The following is a 13,689-nucleotide window of genomic DNA, read 5'->3' as shown; positions in this document are numbered from 1 at the left end:
GACCGGGCCCTCGTTGTCCTCGTCCTCTTCGTCAGCGTCATCATCGTCGCTGTCGAAGTCGCTGAGGTTGCCCGGCCAGGGGCAGAACCGCTTGGCCGGCGGCTCGTCGGAGGAGGTGTCGTCCTCCTCCTCCTCCTCTTCTTCCTCCTCCTCCTCCTCGGGAGAGGTGAAGTCGCAGGAGAAGCGATCGTCGTCGCTCTCCTCCTCCGTTTCCCCGTCGGCGAGGAAGCAGAGGTTGCTTTCCCCATCGGTCAGGGACTTGTCGTCCTCCGACCAGATGGAGAAGTCATGGCTAGACTCCTCCCCGGCCTCAATGGCGCGGCGGGTATTGGCTGCGTGGACCTCCGCCGGGTTTGGCTCTGGCGTCGGCTCGCGGGAGGAAGAGGACTGGGTGGAAAGATCCGATGAAGCAGAGGAGGAGGAAGACATGGTGGCGCAGGAGGGCTTTTGGAGTGCTAATGCGAAGAAGATGCGGAAATAAACTGTGCGGAGCGGTTAAATAAAAGGGGATATAGTGGAAATTCAATGCCACAGCAGTTTCCGAGGAAGTGGTGCCTAAAAGAGAAAAAAAAAACTGCCAGGTCACGCGGAGAAGTTGAGAAGGCAAGGCATCATGATGACGGATACTGCAGCGGTTCTGCCACGACATGACCCAACGAAGGAAAAAAGCAGAGTGATTTTGGAATTACCAATTCCAAAACCAGGGGGGCATGTGTTATCACCAGAATTTGACCGAGTCAGAGGTGGGCCGCGATCAAGATGGATTTGAAGAATATACATAGAAGAAATATGTGAATCGGCCTTTATATGCAAAATATGGGCTAGTTGGCCCGTGTATCTGTAACATAGTAGATTACGTGTCGTTTTGAGTTAGAGTTGGCCTCGTGCACGGTTGGGATTATTCCCACGTTAGAAAGTCCCCTGGACTATAAATATGTATCTAGGGTTTATGAAATAAAACAACAACCAACGTTCAACCAACAAATCAATCTCGGCGCATCGCCAACTCCTTCGTCTCGAGGGTTTCTACCGGTAAGCAACATGCTGCCTAGATCACATCTTGCGATCTAGGCAGCACAAGCTCCACGTTGTTCATGCGTTGCTCGTACTGAAGCCTTGTTGATGGCGAGCAACGTAGTTATCATAGATGTGGTAGGGTTAGCATAGTTCTTCGCGTAACATGCTATCGTAGTGCAACCCTTGCATATCTAGCCGCCCTTACACCTATCTTAGGTGTAGGGGCGGCACCCCGCTTGATCATTATTTAGTAGATCCGATCCGTTACGATTGCTCCTTGTTCATCGAGGATTAGTTTAATATCTGCAATAGTTAGGCCTTACAAAGGGCGGGAGGATCCAGCGGCACGTAGGGTGTCGTTTGCTAGTCCTAGACAGGATGTTCTGGGGATCAACCTCGTGTTGGTTTTTAGGCCTTGTCTAGGATCGGCTTACGATCACCGTGCGTGGCCGCGAGGCCCAATCCTGAGTAGGATGATCCGATTATGCGGTGAAAACCCTAAATCGTCGTAGATCTCATTAGCTTTATCTTGATCAAGCAGGACCACCATATATTCGTGCACCCCGTACGAATCATGGGTGGATCGGCTCCTTGAGCCGATTCACAGGATAACCTGAGAGCCGATCGAGGCTCGTATTTAATGTTTACGTGTATGCCATGCAGGAAACTAAGCGAGGCATCTCCATCACCTTCCTGACCAGGTATAGGTCAGGTGGCACGCCCTTGCATCAGCATCGGACGTGTGTACCAGAAGGCTTTGCGGGCCGTCGCTCGGAGGGACCTCGGCCAGCCGCAGCCCTAGGTTGTTCCCGGCTCTACGGTGTTGCCCGTCGCTGCCCGCCGGTGGGTTTTGGCAGCAACAGTAGGTTTCCCTACACATGGAAGGTTTTGGGTTGGGGTCTTATTCGAAGACTTGTAGACCAACTCTTGGGGGTTCCACCTATAAAAAGAGGGACAAGGGGAGGGGGGCGGCCACACCAAGCCCTAGTTGGCCGCACCCCTATAGTGGCCGGCGCCCCCTCTCCCAAACCCTAGCCGCCCTTCCTCCACCACCTCTCCCGCATACGCTTAGCGAAGCTCCACCGGAGATCTCCATCAACACCACCACCACGCCGTCGTGCTGCCGGGATTCCAAGGAGGATCTACTACTTCCGCTGCCCGCTGGAACGGGGAGAAGGACGTCGTCTTCATCAACACCGAATGTGTGACCGAGTACGGAGGTGCTGCCCGATTGTGGCATCGTCAAGATCTTCTACGCGCTTTTGAAAGCGGCAAGTGATCATCTTCTGCAACAACGAGATCTAATCTTGTAGGCTTTGGAAATCTTCAAGGGTTAGTCTCGTTCATCCCCTCGTTGCTACCATCTTCTAGATTGCATCTTGGCTTGGATTGCGTTCTCGCGGTAGGAATTTTTTTGTTTTCTATGCTACAAATCCCTACAGTGGTATCAGAGTCATGTCTATGCATAGATTGGTTGAACGAGTAGAACACAATTGTTTTGTGGGCGTTGATGCTTTGTTGTCTTTAGTTTGAGTACTTTGCATCTTTGTGGCATAGTGGGATGAAGCGGCTCGGGCTAACTTTACATGACCGCGTTCATGAGATTTGCTCCACGCTCGACATGCAACTTGTATTGCATAAGTGGCTTTGCGGGTGTCTGTCTCTCCTACTATAGTGAAGATTCAATTTACTCTTCTATTGACAACACTAGTATCACCGTTGTGGTTTATGTTCGTAGGTAGATTAGATCTTACTCGAAAACCCTAAACCACGTAAAATATGCAAACCAATTAGAGACGTCTAACTTGTTTTTGCAGGGTTTGGTGATGTGATATGGCCATAATGTGATGATGAATATGTATGAGATGATCATTATTGTATTGTGGCAACCGGCAGGAGCCTTATGGTTGTCTTTAAATTTCATGTTGAGTAGTATTTCAAAGAAGTTGTAATAGTTGCTGCATGGGAGAACAATCATGAAGACGGCGCCATTGACCTTGACGCTACGCCGACGATGATGGAGATCATGCCCGTTGATGATGGAGATCATGTCCATGCTTTGGAGATGAAGATCAAAGGCGCAAAGACAAAGGGGCCATATCATATCACATATGAATTGCATGTGATGTTAATCCTTTTATGCATCTTATTTTGCTTAGATCACGGCGGTAGCATTATAAGATGATCCCTCTCACTAAAATATCAAGATAATAAAGTGTTCATCCTTAGTAGCACCGTTGCCAAGACTTGTCGTTTCGAAGCATCACGTGATGATCGGGTGTGATAGATTCAACATGTGCATACAACGGGTGCAAGCCAGTTTGCACACGCGGATACTAAGGTTGCCTTGACGAGCCTAGCATGTACAGACATGGTCTCGGAACACGGGATACCGAAAGGTAGAGCATGAATCATATGATTGATATGATGAACACTTTGAGTGTTCGCCATTGAAGTTACATCTTGTCTCGTGATGATCGGACTTGGTGTGGTGGATTTGGTTCGTGTGATCACTAAGACAATTCGAGGGATATTGTTTTGAGTGAGAGTTCACCTAGATTTTTAATTTTGTTGAATTAAAATTTGAATTCAATTTGTCATAAACATAGTCTAAACTATTGCAAATATATGTTGTAGATTATGGCGTCCCCATCAATCAATTTTAACCAGTTCCTAGAGAAATAAAAGCTTAAGAGCAATGGTAGCAACTTCACCGACTGGTTCCGTCATGTGAGGATTTTCCTCGCTGGTGGAAACCTGCAATATGTGCTCGAAGCACCGCTAGGTGACCCTCCTGTAGAAACTGAAACCGATGAAGTAAAGAATGTTTACGAGACTCGGAAAACTTGGTACTCTCAAGTTCAGTGTGCCATCCTATGCGGTCTGGAAGCCGATCTTCAAAAACGTTTTGAGCACCACGATCCTCATGAGTTGGTCAATGAGCTGAAAGCTATCTTTGAAACTCATGCGGCCGTGGAATGCTATGAAGAATCGAAACACTTCTTCAGTTGCATGATGGAAGAGGGCAGCTCCGTTAGTGAGCACATGCTCATCATGACTGGGCATGCGAAGAAACTCAGTGACTTGGGAATAGTGATTCCTAACAGACTGGGGATTAATCGTATCCTTCAATCACTGTCACCTAGTTACAAGAACTTTGTGATGAACTACAATATGCAGAACATGAACAAAGAGTTACCTGAACTCTTCGCCATGCTGAAATCTGATGAGATTGAGATAAAGAAAGAGCACCAAGTGTTGATGGTCAACAAGACCACCAGTTTCAAGAAACAGGGCAAGTCTAAGGGAAAATTCAAGAAGGGCGGCAAGAAAGCTGTCGCGCCTCCTGTGAAGCCTAAGACTGGCCCCAAGCCTGATGTTGAGTGCTATTACTGCAAGGAGAAGGGACACTAGAAGCGTAATTGCTCCAAGTATTTGGCTGATCTGAAGAGCGGCCTTGTCAAGAAAAAGAAAGGTATATCTGATATACATGTTATAGATGTTTATCTTACTGGTTCTCGTTCTAGTGCCTGGGTATTTGATACTGGTTCGGTTGCTCATATTTGTAACTCAAAACAGGAAGTACGGAATAAACGAAGCCTATCGAGGGATGAAGTGACGATGCGCGTTGGAAATGGATCCAAGGTCGATGTGGTCGCTGTCGGCACGTTCCCTCTACATCTACCTTCGGGATTAGTTTTAAACCTCAATAATTCTTATTTTGTGCCCGCGTTGAGCATGAACATTATATCTGGATCTTGTTTAATGCAAGACGGTTATTCATTCAAGTCTGAGAATAATGGTTGTTCTATTTTTATGAATAATATCTTTTATGGTCACGCGCCTGAGAAGAATGGTTTATTTCTATTAAGTCTCGATAGCAGTGATACACATGTTCATAACATTGATGCTAAGCGAATTAAATTGACTGATAATTCTACTTATATGTGGCACTGTTGTCTTGGTCATATTGGAGTGAAACGCATGAAGAAACTCCATTCCGATGGATTACTTGAGTCACTTGACTTTGAGTCACTTGATAGATGTGAAGCATGTCTAATGGGAAAAATGACTAAGACTCCATTCTCTGGTATTATGGAGCAAGCTACAGACTTATTGGAAATCATACATACCGATGTGTGCGGACCAATGAGTGTAGCCTCGCGCGGTGGTTATCGTTATGTTCTAACCTTCACATATGATCTGAGTAGATATGGGTATATCTATTTCATGAAACATAAATCCGAAACTTTCGAGAAGTTTAAGGAATTCCAAAGTGAAGTAGAAAATCAACGTAACAAGAAGATTAAATTTCTGCGATCTGATCGCGGAGGCGAATATCTGAGTTATGAGTTGAGCATGCATTTAAAGAAATGCGGAATACTTTCACAGTTGACACCGCCGGGAACACCACAACGAAATGGTGTGTCCGAACGTCGTAACCGAACTCTCTTAGATATGGTTCGTTCTATGATGTCTCTTACTGATTTGCCGTTATCGTTTTGGAGTTATGCATTAGAGACAGGTGCATTCACTTTAAATAGGGCACCATCTAAATCCGTTGAAACAACACCGTATGAATTATGGTTTAATAAGAAACCTAAGCTATCGTTCCTTAAAGTTTGGGGTTGCGAAGCCTATGTAAAAAAGTTACAACCGGACAAGCTAGAACCCAAAGCGGAGAAATGCGTCTTCATAGGATACCCTAAGGAAACTATAGGGTATACTTTCTATCACAGATCCGAAGGCAAAATCTTTTGTTGCTAAGAACGGGACCTTTCTTGAGAAAGAATTTCTCACTAAAGAAGTGACTGGAAGAAAAACTCGACGAGGTTACTGAACCTCGTCTCGTTGATCAGAGTAGCGCAGTACCGGAAGATGTTCCTGTGCCGCCTGCACCGGTGACAGAGGAAGCAAATGATAATGATCATGAAACTTCGAACGAGATAGCTACTGAACCTCACAGATCGACAAGGGAACGTACCACTCCTGGTTGGTTTGATCCTTGTCTAAATGTCATGATTGTTGACAACAATGATGAAGACCCTGCGACGTATGAAGAAGCAATGATGAGCCCAGATTCCAACAAATGGCAAGAAGCCATGAAATCCTAAATGGGATCCATGTATGATAACAAAGTGTGGACTTTGGTAGACTTACCTGATAGCCGCAAGGCTGTCGAGAATAAATGGATCTTCAAGAGAAAAACAGATGCTGATGGTAATATTACTGTCTATAAAGCTCGACTTGTCGCAAAGGGTTTCCGACAAATTCAAGGAGTTGACTACGATGAGACTTTCTCACCTGTAGCGAAGCTAAAGTCTGTGAGGATTTTGTTAGCAATAGCTGCATATTTCGATTATGAGATTTGGCAGATGGATGTCAAAACGGCGTTCCTTAATGGAGACATTGAGGAAGAGTTGTATATGGTACAACCCAAAGGTTTTGTCGATCCTAAAAATGCTGACAAGGTGTGCAAACTTCAATGTTTAATTTATGGACTGAAGCAAGCATCCAGAAGTTGGAACCGACGCTTTGATAAGGTGATCAAAGACTTCGGGTTTATACAGTGTCATGGAGAGGCTTGTATTTACAAGAAAGTGAGTGGGAGCTCTGTAGCATTCCTGATATTATATGTAGATGATATATTATTGATTGGGAATGATATAGAACTATTAAGCAGTGTGAAAAGTTATTTGAATAAGTGTTTTTCAATGAAAGACCTTGGTGAAGCATCGTACATTTTAGGCATCAAGATTTATAGAGATAGATCAAGACGCCTAATAGGGCTTTCACAGAGTACATACCTGGACAAGATTCTAAAGAAGTTTAGAATGGATGAAAGTAAGAAAGGGTTCTTACCTATGTTGCCAGGTAAGGTCTTGAGTAAAACTCAAGGTCCGGCTACGGCAGAAGAAAGAGAAAGGATGAATCAGATCCCCTATGCCTCGGCAGTAGGCTCTATCATGTATGCCATGCTGTGTACTAGACAGGATATAGCACATGCTGTCAGTTTGACTAGCAGATATCAAAGTGATCCAGGAATGGAACACTGGACAGCGGTCAAGAATATCCTGAAGTACTTGAAAAGAACTAAGGATATGTTTCTTTGTTATGGAGGTGACCAAGAGCTTGTTGTAACCAGTTACACCGATGCAAGTTGGAACACTGATCCTGATGACTCTAAGTCTCAGTCTGGGTACGTGTTTATATTGAATGGTGCTGCAGTAAGCTGGTCTAGCTCGAAGCAGTGCACGGTGGCGAAGTCTTCAACAAAATCGGAATACATAGCGGCTTGAGAGGCTTCATCAGAAGCGGTATGGATGAAGAGGTTCATTGTTGAGCTTGGTGCGGTTCCTAGTGCATTGGACCCACTAGTCATCTACCGTGACAACATGGGTGCCATCGCCAATGCACAAGAACCAAGGTCACACAAGAGGCTGAAGCATATCAAGCTGCGTTATCATTCGATTCGCGAATATATCGAAGATGGAGAAGTAAAGATTTGCAAAGTACACACTGATCTGAATGTGGCAGATCCATTGACTAAAGCTCTCCCTAGGGCAAAGCATGACCAACACCAGAAGGCCATGGGTGTTAGGTACCTTACAATGTAATCTAGATTATTGACTCTAGTGCAAGTGGGAGACTGTTGGAGATATGCCCAAGAGGCAATAATAAAGTGGTTATTATATATCTTTGTGTTTATGATAAATGTTTATATACCATGCTATAATTGTATTGACCGAAACATTGATACATGTGTGTTATGTAAACAACAAGGAGTCCCTAGTAAGCCTCTTGTATAACTAGCTTGTTGATTAATAGATGATCATAGTTTCATGATCATGAACATTGGATGTTATTAATAACAAGGTTATGTCATTAAGTGAATGATGTAATGGACACACCCAATTAAGCGTAGCATAAGATCACGTCATTAAGTTATTTGCTATAAACTTTCGATACATATTTACCTAGTCCTTTCGACCATGAGATCATGTAAATCACTTATACCGGAAGGGTACTTTGATTACATCAAACACCACTTCGTAAATGGGTGGTTATAAAGGTGGGATTAAGTATCCGGAAAGTATGAGTTGAGGCGTATGGATCAACAGTGGGATTTGTCCATCCCGATGACGGATAGATATACTCTGGGCCCTCTCAGTGGAATGTCGTCTAATTAGCTTGCAAGCATATGAATGGTTCATAAGAGACCACATACCACGGTACGAGTAAAGAGTACTTGTCAGGAGACGAGTTTGAACAAGGTATAGAGATACCGATGATCAAACCTCGGACAAGTAAAATATCGCGTGACAAAGGGAATCGGTATCGTATGTGAATGGTTCATTCGATCACTAAGTCATCGTTGAATATGTGCGAGCCATTATGGATCTCCATATCCCGCTATTGGTTATTGGTCGGAGAGAGGTCTCAACCATGTCTACATAGTTCGCGAACCGTAGGGTGACACACTTAAGGTTTGATGTCGTTTAAGTAGATATGGAATATGGAATGGAGTTCGAAGTTTTGTTCGGAGTCTCAAATGGGATCCAGGACATCACGAGGAGTTCCGGAATGGTCTGGAGAATAAGATTCATATATAGGAAGTCATTTTATAAGTTTGAAAATGATCCGGTGCATTTATGGAAGGTTCTAGAAGGTTCTAGAAAAGTCCAGAAGAAATTACTATGGAAGGCGGAGTCCCGGAGGGACTCCACCTAGCATGGCCGGCCAACCCTAAGGGGGTGGAGTCCCAGGTGGACTCCACCAAGGTGGCCGGCCACCCCCCTCCAAGGAAAGGTGGGAATCCCACCTTGAGTGGGAATCCCACCTTGGGTAGGTTTCCCTACACATGGAAGGTTTTGGGTTGGGGTCTTATTCGAAGACTTGTAGACCAACTCTTGGGGGTTCCACCTATAAAAAGAGGGACAAGGGGAGGGGGCCGGCCACACCAAGCCCTAGTTGGCCGCACCCCTATAGTGGCCGACGCCCCCCTCTCCCAAACCCTAGCCGCCCCTCCTCCACCACCTCTCCCGCATACGCTTAGCGAAGCTCCGCCGGAGATCTCCATCGACACCGCCACCACGCCGTCGTGCTGCCAGGATTCCAAGGAGGATCTACTACTTCCGCTGCCCGCTGGAACGGGGAGAAGGACGTCGTCTTCATCAACACCGAACGTGTGATCGAGTACGGAGGTGCTGCCCGATTGTGGCACCGTCAAGATCTTCTACGCGCTTTTGAAAGCGGCAAGTGATCATCTTCTGCAACAACGAGATCTAATCTCGTAGGCTTTGGAAATCTTCAAGGGTTAGTCTCGTTCATCCCCTCGTTGCTACCATCTTCTAGATTGCATCTTGGCTTGGATTGCGTTCTCGCGGTAGGAAATTTTTTGTTTTCTATGCTACGAATCCCTACATATCAACTTGGCGAGAAGGGGCAAAGCCACTAGAGCGGGCATCTCCCATAAAGGAGTCAGGAGCAGGTGCAGCAGAGGGAACAGGCTTCTTCTTGTAAGCCTTCTTGATAGTGTGGCTCTCCTTTGGGAATCTACCCAAGTCTTCAGTAAGACTAGCAGTGTTGTTGATGAGCAGATGGATATATGGAGCGTAGGGCATGGTGGTCCGGGAGACCATGGCATCATGAATCTCATTGAAGATGAAGTCCATAATATCAAGGGAGAAGTCTAATTCCTCACCACCATCACGAGCACACTGAAGGCTGAGGTGCAAGAGATCGACAAGAGCTCCACGGATTGCATCATTGTTTCCACCACTTGGAGCAATGGTGGCTTGAAAGAAACGGAGCAACTGTCTGTAGATAGGAAGAAGCCCCTTGGTAGAACCAACAGCTCCAGATGAGTTGTAGAGATCATAGAGAACCATCTTGTCAGTCTTTTGGGGGCCATGGAGGCGGTGACGGCCTCCCTCGGGAACACCAAGTATCGAAGCAAAGCGGCGCATGGTAGCCTGACAATGGGTGGAGCCAGTCATGCACTCGATAGTGCGCTCAGTATCTTTCTTGAAGGCAAGAGTGGCAAAGAATTGCTTAATCAAGTCGGGGCTATAGTCACACTGTGTCTTCATCAGATCCTGCAATCCCATCCTGCCAGTGACCCATATAGCATCCTCAAAGTGATTATTGACAGCCAGAAGATCCACATTGATAGCTTGCATGTGTCTCACTTTCCTCATGGGTTCATATACATCCCTGAAAATGAACTCCTGCTCCATACACCATAAGCGCTTGTCCTCAAGCCCAACATCTCTCTCAGTGTCTTCATACCAGTTTTTTTGACGGAGAGCAGCATAAGATACACTATCCATTTCCTTGTAGTTCTCCCTAGATGACTTGCCCTTGCGCCTGAGAGTGGCGGACTTGCGAGGAACTTCTTGAGTAAATTCATCACTTGAACGGTTATGCCTTGGACGCCTCCGAGTACCACTACCTGTGAGGAGCAAAGACGGATAGCAAAGAGAAGATAATGCTCATAAGTCATGCAATGATACAGTGATGTACTCTAGAAACATAATATGAGTCGATAATAGTTTAGACATGGAGGATTGAAGCAAAACTGCAGCAGCAAAATAGTTCCAGGCCGGATAATCCGGGGTCCCCGAGGGGCGGATAATCCGGCCTGGCCGGATAATCCGGCTGGCGCAGGGGCCGGATAATCCGGCCCTGCGAATCTGCAGAAATCTCAAGCAAAACTTGTCTAAAAAACAGATCGGCCTCATAGCATGTAAAAGGAGTATACTACACACGGTTTGGAACAACTAGACACCATTTCATCCAAGAAAATAGCACATATAAATCACAACACCTAGGGTTAGGGATTGTGAGCCATACCCTCTTCCATTGGAGGAGCCGCTTGGAGGAGATGAGAGCTAGGGAGGAGGAGCACCCGATCCACCCAAAAACTCCGAGAGGGAGCGGACGGGGTGGCTCCGGCGAGTAGGAGGAGCTCCGGCATCCTTGAGGGGAGAGAGATGAGAGAGAGAGGCGCGTGGGGGCTGGTTGTGAACCGTTTGCCCCCGCGGCCTCGTCCTCAACCCCTTCAAGACCTGCCCAGGCCGGATAATCCAGCCCTAAGTTAGGGTGGATAATCCGGCCGGGCCGGATTTTCCGGGGTGCCCTGGGGCCGGATTATCCGGTTTTCTGGAAAATTCCAGAACACCGGAAATCATGCCTATCTTTTGTTGGTTATTTGCATAAACCCATATGTGATGCAATAATGTATCACGTCACATATAAGATGCATATTTACCAATAAGATGGGGCAACCTAGATCATCCGACCGAAAATCCTCAAACTCCAAGTTTTTTACCAAAACATGACATATGAGCAAGATGTAAATGGCTTATAGATGAGTGTAGGCTTGGGTTTAGAAAGCTCAAACTGTTAATGGTACATGATCACTCAAGTTTGCAAGATACGAGCGAATAAGGCCAAACTATAGTGATTTCCCATAAGAACAAGGAGTATGTCAAATAAAATCATTAAGATCCAAATAACTCCAACTCTTCACAAAGAAGAGTGTGGTGGCCTAGGCCACCAAATATGAGTGTTGTGGCATGGCACCGCGAAGATATATCTTGGGCCCAAACCACTACTCATCATTGACGCTCACATATCAACATATGATATAAAGAGAATGATATCTTAATGTTGGCATTATGGGGGGAGGGATAGCTCAATAATTTAAACCGCACTCCCCGTATTTCCATGCCCACATGTAAACCAAATAAAGTTTTGAGATAAAGGTGTGTTTGCAAGATGGTCTAGCTATACTCCTTGAATCAATGATATTTAGCTCATTCCTCAAATAGCAAAACCTTGCTTCATCAAGAGGCTTCGTGAATATATCGGCAAGTTGGTCTTTGGTAGGAACATAGATAAACTCAATATCACCACGACAACATGATCCCTAATGAAATGATTCTGGATCTCAATATGCTTCGTTCTTGAATGTTGCACCGGATTATAGGCAATCTTGATGGCACTTTCATTGTCACATAATAGAGGCACTTTGTCACAGATGACACTGTATTCCTTTAAAGTTTGCCTCATCCATAACAATTGAGTGCATCCACTTGCGGCGGCAACATATTTGGCTTCGGCGGTGGAGAGAGATATACAATTTTGCTTCTTATAAGACCAACACACCAAGGACCTACCAAGGAATTGGCAAGCCTCGGAAGTTGATTTCCTATCATCCTTGCCTCCCGCCCAATCCGCATCGGTGTATCCATTGATAATAAAACTTGAGCCTTTAAGGTACCAAATACCATATCTTGGGGTATCAACCAAATATCGAAAGATTCTTTTGAGAGCCATCATGTGGCTCTCCTTAGGGGAAGCTTGATATCTTGCACACACACCAACACTCAACACTATGTCCGGTCTAGATGCACAAAGGTAAAGCAAGGATCCAATCATGGAGTGATATACCTTTTGATCCACCTCTTTACCATTGGGATCAAGAGCAAGATGACATTTAGTAACCATAGGAGTGGCTACACCCTTCAACTCGGTCATCTTGAACCTCTTGAGCATGTCTTGGAGATATTTTGCTTGATTGATGAAGGTTCCTTCCCTCAATTGCTTGATCTCAAAACCAAGGAAGAACTTCATCTCTCCCATCATAGACATCTCAAACCTATCGGTCATAAGCTTTGAGAATTCATCATTGAAAGCTTTGTTAGTAGAGCCAAAGATAATATCATCAACATATAATTGGCAAATGAAAAGCTCCCCATTGACCCTCTTAGTAAAAAGAGTGGGATCGATTAGCCCAACATCAAACCCACAGTCTACCAACAATTCTTTAAGGTTCTCGTACCAAGTTCTAGGAGCTTGTTTGAGACCATAAAGTGCTTTATCAAGCTTATAGACATGGTTAGGGAAGTTGAGATCCTCAAACCCCGGGGGTTGCATAACATAAACCTCTTCATGCAAAGGACCATTAAGAAATGCACTTTCCACATCCATTTGTTGTAACTTAAAGTTATGATGCGATGGATAAGATAGAAGGATACAGATGGACTCAAGGCGAGCCACGGGAGCATAAGTTTCTCCAAAGTCAATTCCTTCAACTTGAGAAAAACCTTGAGGCACCAATCTTGCCTTGTTCCTCACAACATTTCCAAACTCATCTTGCTTGTTCTTGAAAATCCATTGAGTGCCTATAACATTGCGGCACCCCTTTGGCTTCTCTACTAAGGTCCACACTTTGTTGCGCTTGAAGTTGTTGAGTTCCTCGTGCATAGCTTCCAACCAATCCGAATCTTCAAGGGCTTCAAATACTTTCTTTGGTTCTGATAACCCACAAGTATAGGGGATCGCAGCAGTCTTCGCGGGTAGTAAAACCCAATTTATTGATTCGACACAAGGGGAGACAAAGAATACTTGGAAGCCTTAACAGCAGAGTTGTCAATTCAGCTGCACCTGGAAACAGACTTGCTCGCAAGAGTTTATCAGTAATAACAGTTTTATAGCAGTAGCAGTAGTGAAATAACAGCAGCAGAGTAACAGAGACAGCAGTAGTGATTATAGTAAACAGCAGGATTAAAATACTGTAGGCACGGGGACGGATAACGGGCGTTGCATGGATGAGAGAAACTCATGTAACAATCATAGCAGGGCATTTGCAGATAATAATAAAAC

Source organism: Lolium perenne, chromosome 4 (genome assembly GCF_019359855.2).
Source record: "Lolium perenne isolate Kyuss_39 chromosome 4, Kyuss_2.0, whole genome shotgun sequence".
Classification (NCBI taxonomy): domain Eukaryota; kingdom Viridiplantae; phylum Streptophyta; class Magnoliopsida; order Poales; family Poaceae; genus Lolium; species Lolium perenne.
This window is presented reverse-complemented; position numbering follows the sequence as displayed.